This window comes from Bos taurus, chromosome 21 (assembly GCF_002263795.3).
Source record: "Bos taurus isolate L1 Dominette 01449 registration number 42190680 breed Hereford chromosome 21, ARS-UCD2.0, whole genome shotgun sequence".
In the NCBI taxonomy this organism is placed as follows: domain Eukaryota; kingdom Metazoa; phylum Chordata; class Mammalia; order Artiodactyla; family Bovidae; genus Bos; species Bos taurus.
In genome coordinates this window covers 64826280-64839512 of record NC_037348.1, presented here as the reverse complement: position 1 = coordinate 64839512, position 13233 = coordinate 64826280, and the positions used below count along the sequence as shown (strand labels likewise).

Sequence of the window (13233 nt, the reverse complement as noted above, 5' to 3'; positions counted from 1 at the left end):
GAGTTTGCTGATGAGTTTTCAGATATAACACCAAAAGCACATCCATGAGAGAAGAAAAATTAAAAGCTTAGGCCTCATTAAAATGAAAAAAAAAAAACAAAAAAACCCAAAACTTTAGCTGAATGACATCATTAAGAGAATGAAAAGACAATTCCTAGACCGGGGGAAAATATTTTCAAGTCACATATCTGATGAAGGACGTGTATACAGAATAGGAAAAGAACTCTTAAAATTCAACAGAAAGAAAATGAAAAGCCCAATTAAAAAAATGGGCAAAAGATCTGAACAGACACCTCACCAAAGAATATATACAGATGGCAAATAAGCATATGAAAAGATGCTCAATATCTTTTGTCATTAGGGAAATGCAAATGAAGACAATAATGAGATAGGTCTATTCCACCTATCAGGAGGGCCAAAGTCCAGAACACAGACCACGTACCAACTGCTGGCCAGGAGGCAGAGCAACAGGAACTCTTCTTCGGAGCCGGTGGGAATGCAAAATGGGGCAGCCCACTTTGGAAGACAGTCTGGCAGTTTCTTACCAAACTAAGGCTTATAAACTTTACCACTGTGGTTGTTGCTTAGTTGTTAAGTCGTGTCTGACCCTTTTGCCACCCCATGGGCTGTAGCCCACCTGGCTCCTCTGTCCATGAGACTTCCCAGGCAAGAATACTGGAGTGGGTTTGCCATTTCCTTCTCCAGGGGATCTTTCTGACCCAGGGATCGAACCCTTGTCTCCTGCACTGGCAGACAGATTCTTTGCCACTGAGCCACCTGGGAAACCCCAAATTTTACCATAGGATCCAATAATTGTTCTGGACACTAAGTATTTGCCCAACTGATTTGAAAACTTACGCCTACACAAAACCTGCATTTAATATTTGTTGCTGTTCAGTTGATAAGTCGCGTCCAACTCTTTGCGATCCCATGGACTGCAGCATGCCAGGCTTCCCTGTCCTTCACTATCTCCTGGAGTTTGCTCAAACTCATGTCCATCGAGTCGGTGATGCCATAAAGCTGTCAAAACTGGAAGTAACCAAGAGGTCCTTCAGTGGGTGAGGGGTAAACAAACTACAGTCCATGCAGGCAACGCAATAGGATTCAGTGATAACAGGAATGAACCAATCCACGCAACCGTGGATGAATCTTAAATCCAAATTGCTGAGTGAAAGGAGCCAGTCTGAGAGGCTATACACTTTATAAAAAGTTAAACTATAGAGACAGAAAGTGGGTCAGAGGTTGCCAGAGACTGGAAATGGTATGACCAGGTGAAGCACAGAGGTTCTTGGGGGTGGCAAGGCTATTTTGTGTGATATTGTAATGGTGGACAAATGACACTACACAGCTGTCAAAACCCACAGATCCTTTTATTATTTTATTAAGAGTGAGCCCTAATATATGCAAATAACGTTCAGTTAGGAGATTGAGGAACCCCATGACGGAATGCAGATTGTGACAAAAGAATCTAACCAACCGCGTTAGAAATACACAATACGACCACATGGAAGCGGGTGGAGAGGAAAGGGGCCAACAGAGGAATTCTGGAAATGAGTAGAGACTGGAAGACTACAAAAGGCATTGCACATAAGTACCGTATTCTAATAATGGCTGGCAAACTTGCTTCCCACGGGGCCATGGGTTAATAGCTCTGAAACCACAGTGTGTGAGCACGAGAACTGAACAACTGGTGGATGCACCAGCGGATGGTAGGAACCGGCTTCTGGCCACTGGAGAGGAAGATGACAGACCAGCAAGGGGGGAGGACTAGAACGAACCAGGAGGAACGGAGCGGAGGAGGAGGCAGCAGCGTGAACGCACGTCTAGCTTAACAAAGACAGAGACACACAGGTCCGTAATAACAGGGGAGCCTGCACAGACATCTATTTCCTAGCTCTGCCTGCTGAGAGACCCGGGGCCCACGCCTTGGTTTCTGATCCCACTCTACAACAAAAGGAACCAGGGACCCTTGGGGAAAAGCCCGAAACTAGGGCTGGGACAGGGAACATCCAATATGAGCCTGGAGCATCTTATGGCACCAGAAGGTAAGGAAGTGCTCACAAAACTCACACTGATGGGGGGTGGGGCATGGCAAAGGGACACAGGAGCCAATGGGAAGAGCCAAAGCTGGCACACTCTGCGCCACAGGATAAATAACGTAGTACTGGATTATACCCCAAACTATCCAATAAATATCCACAGGTTCACACTGATACAAACACGTGATGGAATAAGCACACGAGGAGGACACGCCCCCAAGCAGGAAAGTTCCAAATAATTTATGTGGATACTTTATCCTTTGGGTAGTAGAGCATACTCTCTGCCCCGTAAGTGTGGCCTGTGCACGCTGGCTTCCTCCTAAACCACGCAGTGTGGAGGTGTGACAAGGGGGAGAAGCCCGACAAACACACCTCAGCCAGGTAATCGAGGTGAAGGTCAACAGCGGCAAGTCATGCAGACAGGATGCACCCTTGGCAGATGTGATGAGAGCACCACTGTGTCTCTGCGGTCTTTCTCCCTAAACCCGCCCTGAGTCTAATCAGGAAAAAGGCAAACCCAAATTGAAGGACAGTACTCTGCACAACTGTCAAGGTTAAACAAGAACGAGGAAAATCTGAGAAACTGTCAGTCCAGGGGAGCCTAAGAAGCCGCTATGACTAAATATAATCCCAGATGGGATCCCGAGACCAAAACAGGACATAAGGGGTAAACTAAGGAAATCTGGATAAAGTTTGCCCTTGATTGATAATAATGTATCAATACCGTTCCATCAGTTGTGACAAACATTCTAATGTAAAATATTAACAATAGGTGAAACTGCGTGCAGGGGGATTCAGAAACTCTGCTCTGTTTGCAACTTTTATGTAAATCTAAAACTATTCTAAAATTAAACGTTTATTTTAAGGTACTAGCAGAATTTATTTTGTTCATCCCCAAGTTAAATCTGCCTCAGAGTAGGCCCTTAAAAATACTATCAATGACAAGACTGCCGAGAGTGCCAACATTTCCATACACGGAACCTTTTCAGTCTGGAAAGCGGAGGGCAGCCCACCTTCTTTTTTTTAATTGTGAAAGAGGGTTTAAAGAGCGCAGTCAGACCCCTCCGCCCATAGCAGGACGCCCTTCTCCACCCCCTCCAAGCTCTCTCTCTCTCTCCTCATTCTCTGAGTACCTGCTCCAGCCAGGGGCCCTAGCCCAGTGCTTGGAGTGAATATTCCTCAAGGAAAACACCACAGCTCCAAAACAGAGATGCTAAATCTTCCCTCACACACACAGTCTGCTCCCACGCTGATGTCCACTTTCTGCCAGGACAGAACCTTCTCCAGAAGAAATGCCATCCATGCCTCTTCTCCACCTCCTCTCTCTACTTCACCTACCATTTCAGTCTCCATTTTGTCGGTCTTTTTAAAAAATATACGTACTACTGTGCTGGTGGTGTCTTCCCTGAGATTCACGTTCACCCAGAACCTCAGAACGTGACCTTATTAGGAAATAGGATCTTTGAGGCCCTGCTGCTGCTGCTGCTGCTGCTTAATCTCTCAGTTGCTTCTGATTCTTTTGTGACTCCGTGGACTGAAGCCCGCCAGGCTCCTCTGTCCATGGGATTCTCCAGGCAAGCATACTGGAGTGGGTTGCCATTTCCTATTCCAGGGGATCTTCCCAACCCAGGGATCAAACCCACATCTCCTGCACATCTCCTGCATTGCACATAGATTCTTTACCACCACTAGTACCACCTGGGAAACCCCAATATAATTGGTTAAAGTGAGGTCACACTGGGTTTGGGTGGGCCCTAAATCCAATGACTCATGTCCTTATTAGAAGCCCATGTGTATATACGTACACTCAATGGAATATTACTCAGCCATAAAAAAGAATGAAATCATGCCATTTGCAGCACCAGGGACGGACCTGGAGATGATCATACTAAGTGAAGTAAGTCAGACAGAGAAAGACAAGTGTCATGTGATACCACTTAGATGAGGGATCTAAAACATGAGACAGATGAACTTATCTACAAAGCAGAGACAGGCCTACAGACATTGAGAGCAGACTCGTGGTTGCCAACGGGTGGGGAGGAGGGATGCAATGGGAGCTTGGGGTGAGCAGATGCGAACCATTATGTATAGAATGGATCAGCAACAAGGTCCTACTGCGTAGCACAGGAAACTATACTCGATATCCCGTGACAAACCACAATGAAATATCTATATATATGAAAAAGAAAGTATGTACACAGAACTGGATCACTTTGCCGTACAGCAGAGATTACGACAACACTGTAAATCAGCTATAGCTCAATAAGATCAATTAGGGGGAAAACAAAGAAGCCCATGTGAAGGTGCATAAGGAGGGGCTCACCACATGAGACGGAGGCAGAGACTGCAGTGACGCACCCTCTAGCCGAGGATGGCCAGCAGCCACAGAAGGCGGGAACCGTGCATGGACCAGGCTCCCCCTCGGAGCTTCCAGGAGGAACAACTCTGCCAGCACCCTAAGGTCAGCCCAGCGATACTCACTTCAGACATCTGGTCCCCAGAACTGTCAGGGAATCCATTTCTGTCCGTAGTCATTCGCTGCAGAGGCCCAAGGGGGTGACTACAGCACACGGATCAGTGCCGGGCGCCTGCCATTCATTCCACTGTCACCATCGCTCTGCAGAGGCTCCCTCAGCGCAACCCCTAAAGCCGAGGGCTGGTCTCCCACTGTATTCGGAGGCTCTGTCCCAGCAAATCTCCTTTAAAACCCCTTGTCCTAATCCTAACATCCCTCATGGAGGGTCTCTAACAGCTCCTCCCAGCCCGCTGCACCACGTGACAGGTCATCAGTTCAGTTCAGGTCAGTCGCTCAGTCATGTCCGACTCTTTGCGACCCCATGAATCACAGCACGCCAGGCCTCCCTGTCCATCACCAACTCCCGGAGTTCACTCAGACTCACGGCCATCGAGTCAGTGATGCCATCCAGCCATCTCATCCTCTGGCATCCCCTTCTCCTCTTGCCCCAAATCCCTCCCAGCATCAGAGTCTTTTCCAATGAGTCAACTCTTTGCATGAGGTGGCCAAAGTACTGGAGTTTCAGCTTTAGCATCATTCCTTCCAAAGAAATCCCAGGGCTGATCTCCTTCAGAATGGACTGGTTGGATCTCCTTGCAGTCCATGGGACTCTCAAGAGTCTTCTCCAACACCACAGTTCAAAAGCATCGATTCTTTGCTGCTCAGCTTTCTTCACAGTCCAATTCTCAGATCCATACATGACTACTGGAAAAACCATAGCCTTGGCTAGATGGACCTTTGTTGGTAAAATAATGTCTCTGCATCAGAATCAACCAAAATGCAAAAGCTGAAACCATTATGGCAGCTCCGAGTGCCAGACATCAGACAGAGTAGTAACAACTTAAAACGCGATATCTCATCCAGTGGGGACAACACGTGTGGTCCGGCTCCACTGCACCACCCAGGCCTGGAGGAGGGAGGAGAGGACACTGTCCCCAGACCCCCAGGCCCATGCGCCTCCAGGCCACTCTCCATCATTTTACTCTTTTATAATCTCAGGGATCAGAGCTCACTCTTCACCAGATTTTTTTCTTTCTTTCTTTTTTAAACTATGAAAGTATGACCATACATTTACAGGAGACTTGGAATACAGAACAAAGTTATATACAGTTTCATTATGAAACTGAAAGTGAAAGTCGCTCAGTTGTGTCCAACTCTTTGCAACCCATGGACTATACAGTCCATGGAATTCTCCAGGCCAGAAAACTGGGGTGGGTAGCCTTTCCCTTCTCCAGGGGATCTTCTCAACCCAGGAATCGAACCCAGGTCTCCTGTGTTGCAGGCAGATTCTTTACCAGCTGAACCACAAGGGAAGCCCAAGAACACTGGAGTGGGTAGCCCGTCCTTTTTCCAGCAGATCTTCCTGACCCAGGAATCGAACTGGGGTCTCCTGCATTGCAGGCGAGTTCTTTACCAACTGAGCTATTAGGGAAGCCCATAGCTCCGCTACATATTACAATTATTTTTTTAAGTAGATATGTCAAAATTTTTAGCTGGGGTTTCAGTATCAAATTCTCAAAAATTAATGGGATGAATACACAGAAAAGTAGAAGGATATAGTAGACTTGATGTGAAAACTGGACCATAAAGAGGGCTGGGCACTGAAGAACTGATGTCTTCAAGCTGTGGTATTGGAGAAGACTCTTGAGAGTCCCTTGGACAGCAGGGAGATCAAACCATTCAAGCCTAAAGGAAATCCATCCTGAATATTCATTGGAAGGACTGAAGCTGAAACTCCACTTGATGTGAAGAGCTGACTCACTGGAAAAGACCCTGATGCTGGGAAAGATTGAGGGCAGAAGGAGAAGGGGACAACTGAGGATGAAATGGTTGGATGGTGTCACTGACTCAATGAACATGAGTTTGTGCAAACTCCAGGAGATAGTAAAGGTCAGGGAAGCCTGGCGTGCTGTGGTCCATGGGGTCACAAAGAGTCCGACATGACTGAGCGACTGAACAACCGCAGGAGACCTGAAAATCACCATGAACCAATTCAACATGATTAAGATTTACACAATTTTCACACAACAGTAAAATACAAATTCTATTCAAGTTCCTGCAGACTATAAACTAGGAGACACTAGAACATATCCAGGAACGTAAAACACGGTGCAAAAATCTCTTGGTCTAAAGGTACTGAAATCATACAGTCTGTTCTCTTATCACTGTCCCCACTGGATCTTCTTTTTCCCACCAGGTGCCCAGGCTCGTCACTATCTGGTCCCCTCCCTCTACCCACAACAAGCAAACCCACCTCACTCCCACCACCTAGCTTGTTTCTGTGAAGCAGAATCCCATGGAGTTAAAATGCAGCTCGCTGGGCCCTATTCAAGGTCTACGGCGGGGCCTGTGACCCTGCATTTCTAACCAGTCTCCAGGCTGGTGCTGCTGCTGCTGCTCTGGGGAATGCACTCTGAGCATCACTGGTCTGTGCCAACCTCCAGCTGGGGAGGGCCTCTCCTCGCCAGCCCGGCCTTCCCTGGAGGCCCTGGCTCTACAGCATACCAGTCTCTGTCATGCAGTTTAGTGCTTGATTACGGGCTGCTGTTTCAAGTGGGCTAGTCTCATTTATACCCGGTTAGAGAGGGTGAGACATTCGTGCTGGGAGGGGGCGCCATTTAGATCCCTCTCCCTGTGCTTGGGAAGTGGGGCTGGACTCCACACCGAGCCCCATCACGTGCCCATGGGACCACGGGCTGGCAGGTAACTGGACCCTAAGAGCAGAGATGGTGCTGGGGGAGGAGCAGCTACACCCAGGGGGCGGGGCCACAGCCCACCCGGGACCCACCTGGAAGGAGTCAGGGGTACAGCCTCTGACCTCACTCTCCCTCCCTGCAGACCCCACTGGGGATATTGCTGCTCAAACCTCACTGGAGCCGAGGGCGAGAGGCTGAAAGGTATGGTCCATACAGCCCCGCCCCTGGGGGCAGAGAGCTGGCTACAGGACGTGGCAGGGCTGATGGATGATGGCTGGCCCCCTGCTCCTCTCCCGCATCTAAGCCAGGACCTGCCTCCCACACGCTTACGTGCCTGCCAAGCCAGGCTGGGTGCCCCCGGGGCCCCCACGGCCCCTGCTTTGTGCCCCCTTCACGCTGTCTAGTCCCGTCCACCCCATCACCGGCAGGCTCCACGAAGGCAGCATCTGCTACGGTGTTGACGCGGAAGGTGTTCCACGTACATCTGTTGATCAGACTGCACTAAACTTCAAGAGCAAAGATCCCGCTTCCAAGAAAAGGACTTGCATGGCCATTTCAGACTCTTTTTTTGGCTGTGACACAAGGCATGCGGGATCCCTAGTTCCCTGACCAAGGATTGAACATACACCCCCTGCAGTGGAAGTGCAGCATTTCAACCACTAGACTGCCAAGGAAATCCCCTCTGAGTCACTGTTTTTAATTTTTCCTTGAGTCTTAATTTCAAAATTCAGTCCCATAATAATTGAGTACTGTTCTTCTCCCCCAAAAGGAGATGAGATTTTTTAAAGCCCATAAAAAGAACATCAATTGCACGCAGCAGGCCTTCTCAGAGGGCATAATAAACCTCACACATTAAACTATAATAGAGTAGCATCAAAAGCAAACAGAATCGTTAAAGCTGTAATGAGAAATCATAAAAGAAAAACAGCGGCTATGGAGAGGAAAGGGGCTTCCCTGGTGGCTCAGATGGTAAAGAATCTGCCTGCAATGCAGGAGACTGGGTTTGATCTCTGGGTTGGGAAGATCCCCTGGAGAAGGAAATGGCAACCCACTCTGGTATTCTGGCCAGGAGAATTTCATGGACAGAGATCCCTGATGGGTTACAGTCCAAAGGGTCGTAAAGAGTCAGACATGACTAAGCGACCTCCCTGGTGGCTCAGACGGTAAAGCGTCTGTCTAGAATGTGGGAGACCCGGGTTCAATCCCTGGGTTGGAAAGATCCCCTGGAGAAGGAAATGGCAATCCACTCCAGTACTATTGCCTGGAAAATCCCATGGACAGAGGAGCCTGGTAGGCTACAGTCCATGGGGTTGCAAAGAGTCGGACATGACTGAGCGACTTCACTTATCACTTTTGTGTGCAGAGGAGGGGAAAAGAAGGAAGGAGAAGAAATGGTGGTCACTGCTGGAGTGACAAGAGGCCGCAAAGAGTCCCCACTCTGACAAGATCCAGTCACTCACTGCTACACCTCTGTCGATACTGTGCTTGGCCTGTGTCACCACTGACTTCTTGAATAGCATCACAACTACACCAATATGTTTGCTAAATACCTACTTTGCACAGAACATCATATGAGATTTCCTTCATGTCTCCATATCTAAACATGATTAGCCACTCAAGGAAAAAAATGTTGCTGCCATAAAGAAAAGTTTTGAAGAAAAGCGTATTTCCCAATGTCCAATCTGAACAGGTACCAGCCTGGATCATGAGAATGGCAGGACACAAGAGCAGCTATAATGAGTCATTTTCAGACAAGCGATCTTGAAAACTGCAGAAGAGAAACAGCACCAGGGAAGGAAGATTCAAACACAATTTCCAGCTCATCGGGTGCTAAGATAAATGGATCGCTGGCTTCGACATGACACTGAGATATGAGACATTCTTCTGGTTTAGGAAAGCTTTTTAAAAAATATTATTTCCAGGGGGTGCAGTGGTAAAGCATCCACCTGCCAATGCACGAGACGCAAGAGACCTAGGTTTGATCTCTGGGTTGGAAAGATCCCCTGGAGTAGGAAATGACAACGCACTCCAGTATTCTGGCCTGGGAAATCCCATGGACAGAGGAGCCTGGTGGGCTGCAGCCCACGGGACTGTAAGGAGTCAGACGTGACTGAGCACGTACACACACATACATTTAACTGTTTTTAGGGGCAAAACATAGACAAACAGTCCCTGGGCTGCACTCAGATGATGAAATGCTCTAGTCTGGATACCAGGGTGCAACCTAGTATCCTGAATGCTGTATGAGAAGAACTAAATGTAGGATTTCAGTTACGATCAAAGCTGCCCGAGGCGGATGAAGGTCCGTGAGTGTCCTCTCTGTATCCTGCACACACACAGGCAGGGGGTGAGGAAGACCCCAGACAGTTCTCATCGCCCAAACAGTCACTCTTTTACTGGTGCCCAGATTGGGTGGAGGGAGGACAGGACAGAAGGAGATCAGGTCTGGGAGACGGGGGCCAGGGCGTGAGGTCCAGAGTGTCCCAAATTGGCAGTGTGACCACAGGCAAGACCCCCTGGAACCTGCTTCCCTAGTCCATATGGTAAAGACTTCATAAATGCTTGAAGGGTAGCTCTTCCTGCTCTGAAATCTAGGACCCTGATTCCTAGATTAGAGTGAGAAGAGTGTTCAGGAAAGAAACACCCGAGTTTCTGTGACTTTACCACGCTGTGTAAGTTCTCTTAGACCCACTAACCCACTGGAAGGGAAGGAGAGGAGCCAGCAGGCTGAAGTGGACAGGCCTTGCAGGGAGCAGAGGCAGCCACATACGGAGTGTTTATGACCTGTCTGCGTGCGTACTATTTCACATAAACTCCCCACAAACTACCCTTGAGTCAACTTCCCTACAAAATGACTCCACACTGTGGGAACTGAAAATCTCTAACAAAGGTATTCAGAATCTCAGGTCTAAAGCATTCACAAGTATGCTTGAAATGAAAAAGTTTTCATCATTCGAAATGGGAGGATTGGAATACCCAGACTTTTATGAAATACTATTTTTGACAATATATTTTTAAAACTATAGCTGATATAAACACAGACATTCAAGTATAGGTAGTCAAATCTACTAACGTTTGTTATTATGATATTGTTATAATCTTATGATCAAGATACCCTTTTAACTGTTGTTGTTATTAAGTGCAACATTTGATAAGTAAAATATTCCATTAGGTTTTAAAATAAATTTAATTATGAAAAGCATGACCATGTATGTGATTATATGTAGAAATTCAAAGTTTAACATAACTGACCATTATGAACCCAGAATTCCTAACTATCTACTTCAAAATTGAAAAGATGTCCATATTTGGAATCAGAAAAGGTGACGTGCTTTTGCTAAATTATAAGACAAAGTAGATAATTACTCATGTGCTGGGTAAGAGCCTTATCACTAATTCCAAGCAATATTACAGATGCATTTATCCTTGGATCCAGCAATCCCACTTCCAGGAACCGATCCTAAAGATATACTGGAGAAATAAAAATGCTGTATGCACAAGGCCTGTTTGTAAAACAGGGATGGCACATGCCCATTTCTTTCTACTTTTATATGCATTTGAACGTATTCATAATACAAAGTTTAAAAACAATCTTTCTCAGTCTCTGAAATATATCTACTGAATATATCTACCAAGTGCTCAGTCGCTCAGCCGTATCCAACTCTTTGCAGTCCATGGACTGTAGCCCATCAGGCTCCTCTGTCTATGGGATTCTCCAGGCAAGAATACTGGAATGGGCTGCCATTTCCTCCTCCATATCTATCAAGTCTTTTCTACAAATCACTAACAAACGTCTATTTAAACTGGCAAAGGCAATTACAGAGGAAAATGGAAGAAACTATAGCATGTTCTGTCTAAAAGAAAGCACAAGTTATTTTCTGTAATTAACTAATTTGCAAGGAGAAAGATAAGGAAAAAGCACAGTAGATGTGAGAGAGGGAAAAATTGCTAATTTTGGCTAACCAGGTTAAAGAACTAAGTTAAATATGCATTGATTTCATTCACTGCAAAGAACTTAAAATTTTTTAATTTGTTAGTTACACCTCTCTAATAAAATTTATAGTGAAAAGACTATAATACAAGATTTTACATAATTATATGCTGAATATGATTTATTGTATTTGGGATACTTTGCAAATTAAATTAAACCTTGAAAAAAGAACTCTCATTTCAAGTCACATAGTTATTCATTTAAATATTTGGTTTGATTTGAATAAGGCTAATTTAAATAATACTGCTAAGAGGCGTGTACATCCAAGCCACACAGATGACTAAAAGAACATAAGTGGAGCCAGGCCTACAGGGGTCAAATTCCAGATTTTCCCAAACCAGACGGACAATTTGTGCGGGGCAAATTATCCAGTGTCCTAGAGGCTGCCTTCTCATCTGTAAAACGGGAACAATAATACCCACCTCAAAGGGCTGTGGAGAAGTGACATTAATTAATATATCCAAAATACCTACTGCAAAGGCCAACACCTATCCAATTAATAAATGGCAGTCTCAGGTATGATAGTGAAAATCAGTGTTAAGTGTTAATATCGCAGAAGCTACTTAAGGATGACTTGCAGTTTGCTTTCAACAGTACTTGCAAAGACTAAATTCTGAGACGAGGTTTCGATGTCCCAGATTAACACAACTGTCTTGCTTGTCAGCGCCTCCAGCAGATGGTTTCTGCTTATAGTGATTTACTCTCTGATCTGTTGATTAATGGGACTATTAATATAAAGAACAGAAAAGTCTGAAGAAGGTATATTCAGGTTTTTAAAAAGTTAAGCTGTCAAACGACAATCTGAACTGCCAAGCAAAATTTAAAATGAGAAATAAGAACTCTTGTTGGTTAATGTATAAAAAAGCAGACAATCCTCTCATACAAGGGACAACTAGATTTCAACCTACATTTTACATTAAAATCCCATAACACTTCCCTAGAACTGAAATGGAAGTTAGTCGTGCATGTCAACAATGGATCTGTTATGAATTTAACTCCAAAGCACATCGCTTGTCTTTTTGAGAACACACGTGAGCAAGCTCAGCCTCCAGACATTTGCTCTGAGCCCTGTTGCTGACCTTGTGCAGTGAAGATCACCTTCGGTGGTAAGAAAGGAGTCATTTTTAAAGCATAAATTCCTTCTGCTTATTAAGGAATGTACACCCAAGAACATTTAATATAAAAGTATAAAAAGGAAAAAAAATCATCACCCCATCACTCAGGAAAAAAAAAAAAAGATAACTCTTGGTACACTTCACTCTTCTTTGCATAGATTTTGTCTGTTTAGTTGGAAAATACAACGTATCCAGTTTGATATCCTGATTCTGCCTTTTAATATAATACACAAACATCTCCCATGCTGTTACCTAAAACAGAAGCATCTTTGAAGATTACAAAGCTTTCCCTCACATGAGGTGCCACAGTTTTCTGGTCATATCCTAGTGGTTACTTTTGCTTTTGTATTTTCTATATAATTTTTCTCCAATACCTGTAATTCTGTAAGGAATTCCCTTATTCACATGCATTTTTTCTGTATCTACACTCAGAATAGCAATACAATGGTGTCTGTTCACTGCATTCTGTCCCCCTAGTCCAACCACAATATTGAAAAAACTTTCATATTAGCAAGAATTTTAAGAATATTGGCCTCCAGAAACTATTTGCTTTTCTTCTCCCCACTTTCTGATAACCCAAGCTCAGCATAATTAAAACATCCCAAATCTTCCCAGTCCCTTGGACAGCAAGGAGACCGAACCCATCAATCCTAAAGGAAATCAATCCTGAATATTCATCAGAAGGACTGATGTTGAAGCTGAAGCTCCAATACTTTGGTCACCTGATGCAAAGAGCTGATCATTGGAAAAGACCCTGATGCTGGGAAAGATTGAAGGCAGGAGGAGAAGGGGCGACAGAGGATGAGATGGTTGGATGGCATCACCGACTCCATGGACATGAGTCTGAACAAGCTCTGGGAGATAGTGAAGGACAGGG

At 45.4% G+C, this 13233-nt stretch overlaps 1 protein-coding gene across 7 annotated transcripts in view; it reads right to left on the bottom strand.

Annotated features, from left to right (window-relative positions):
* The window catches only part of EML1 (EMAP like 1), a 204739-nt gene that overhangs the window by 68983 nt on the left and 122523 nt on the right, over positions 1-13233 (bottom strand). The window lies entirely within an intron of this gene.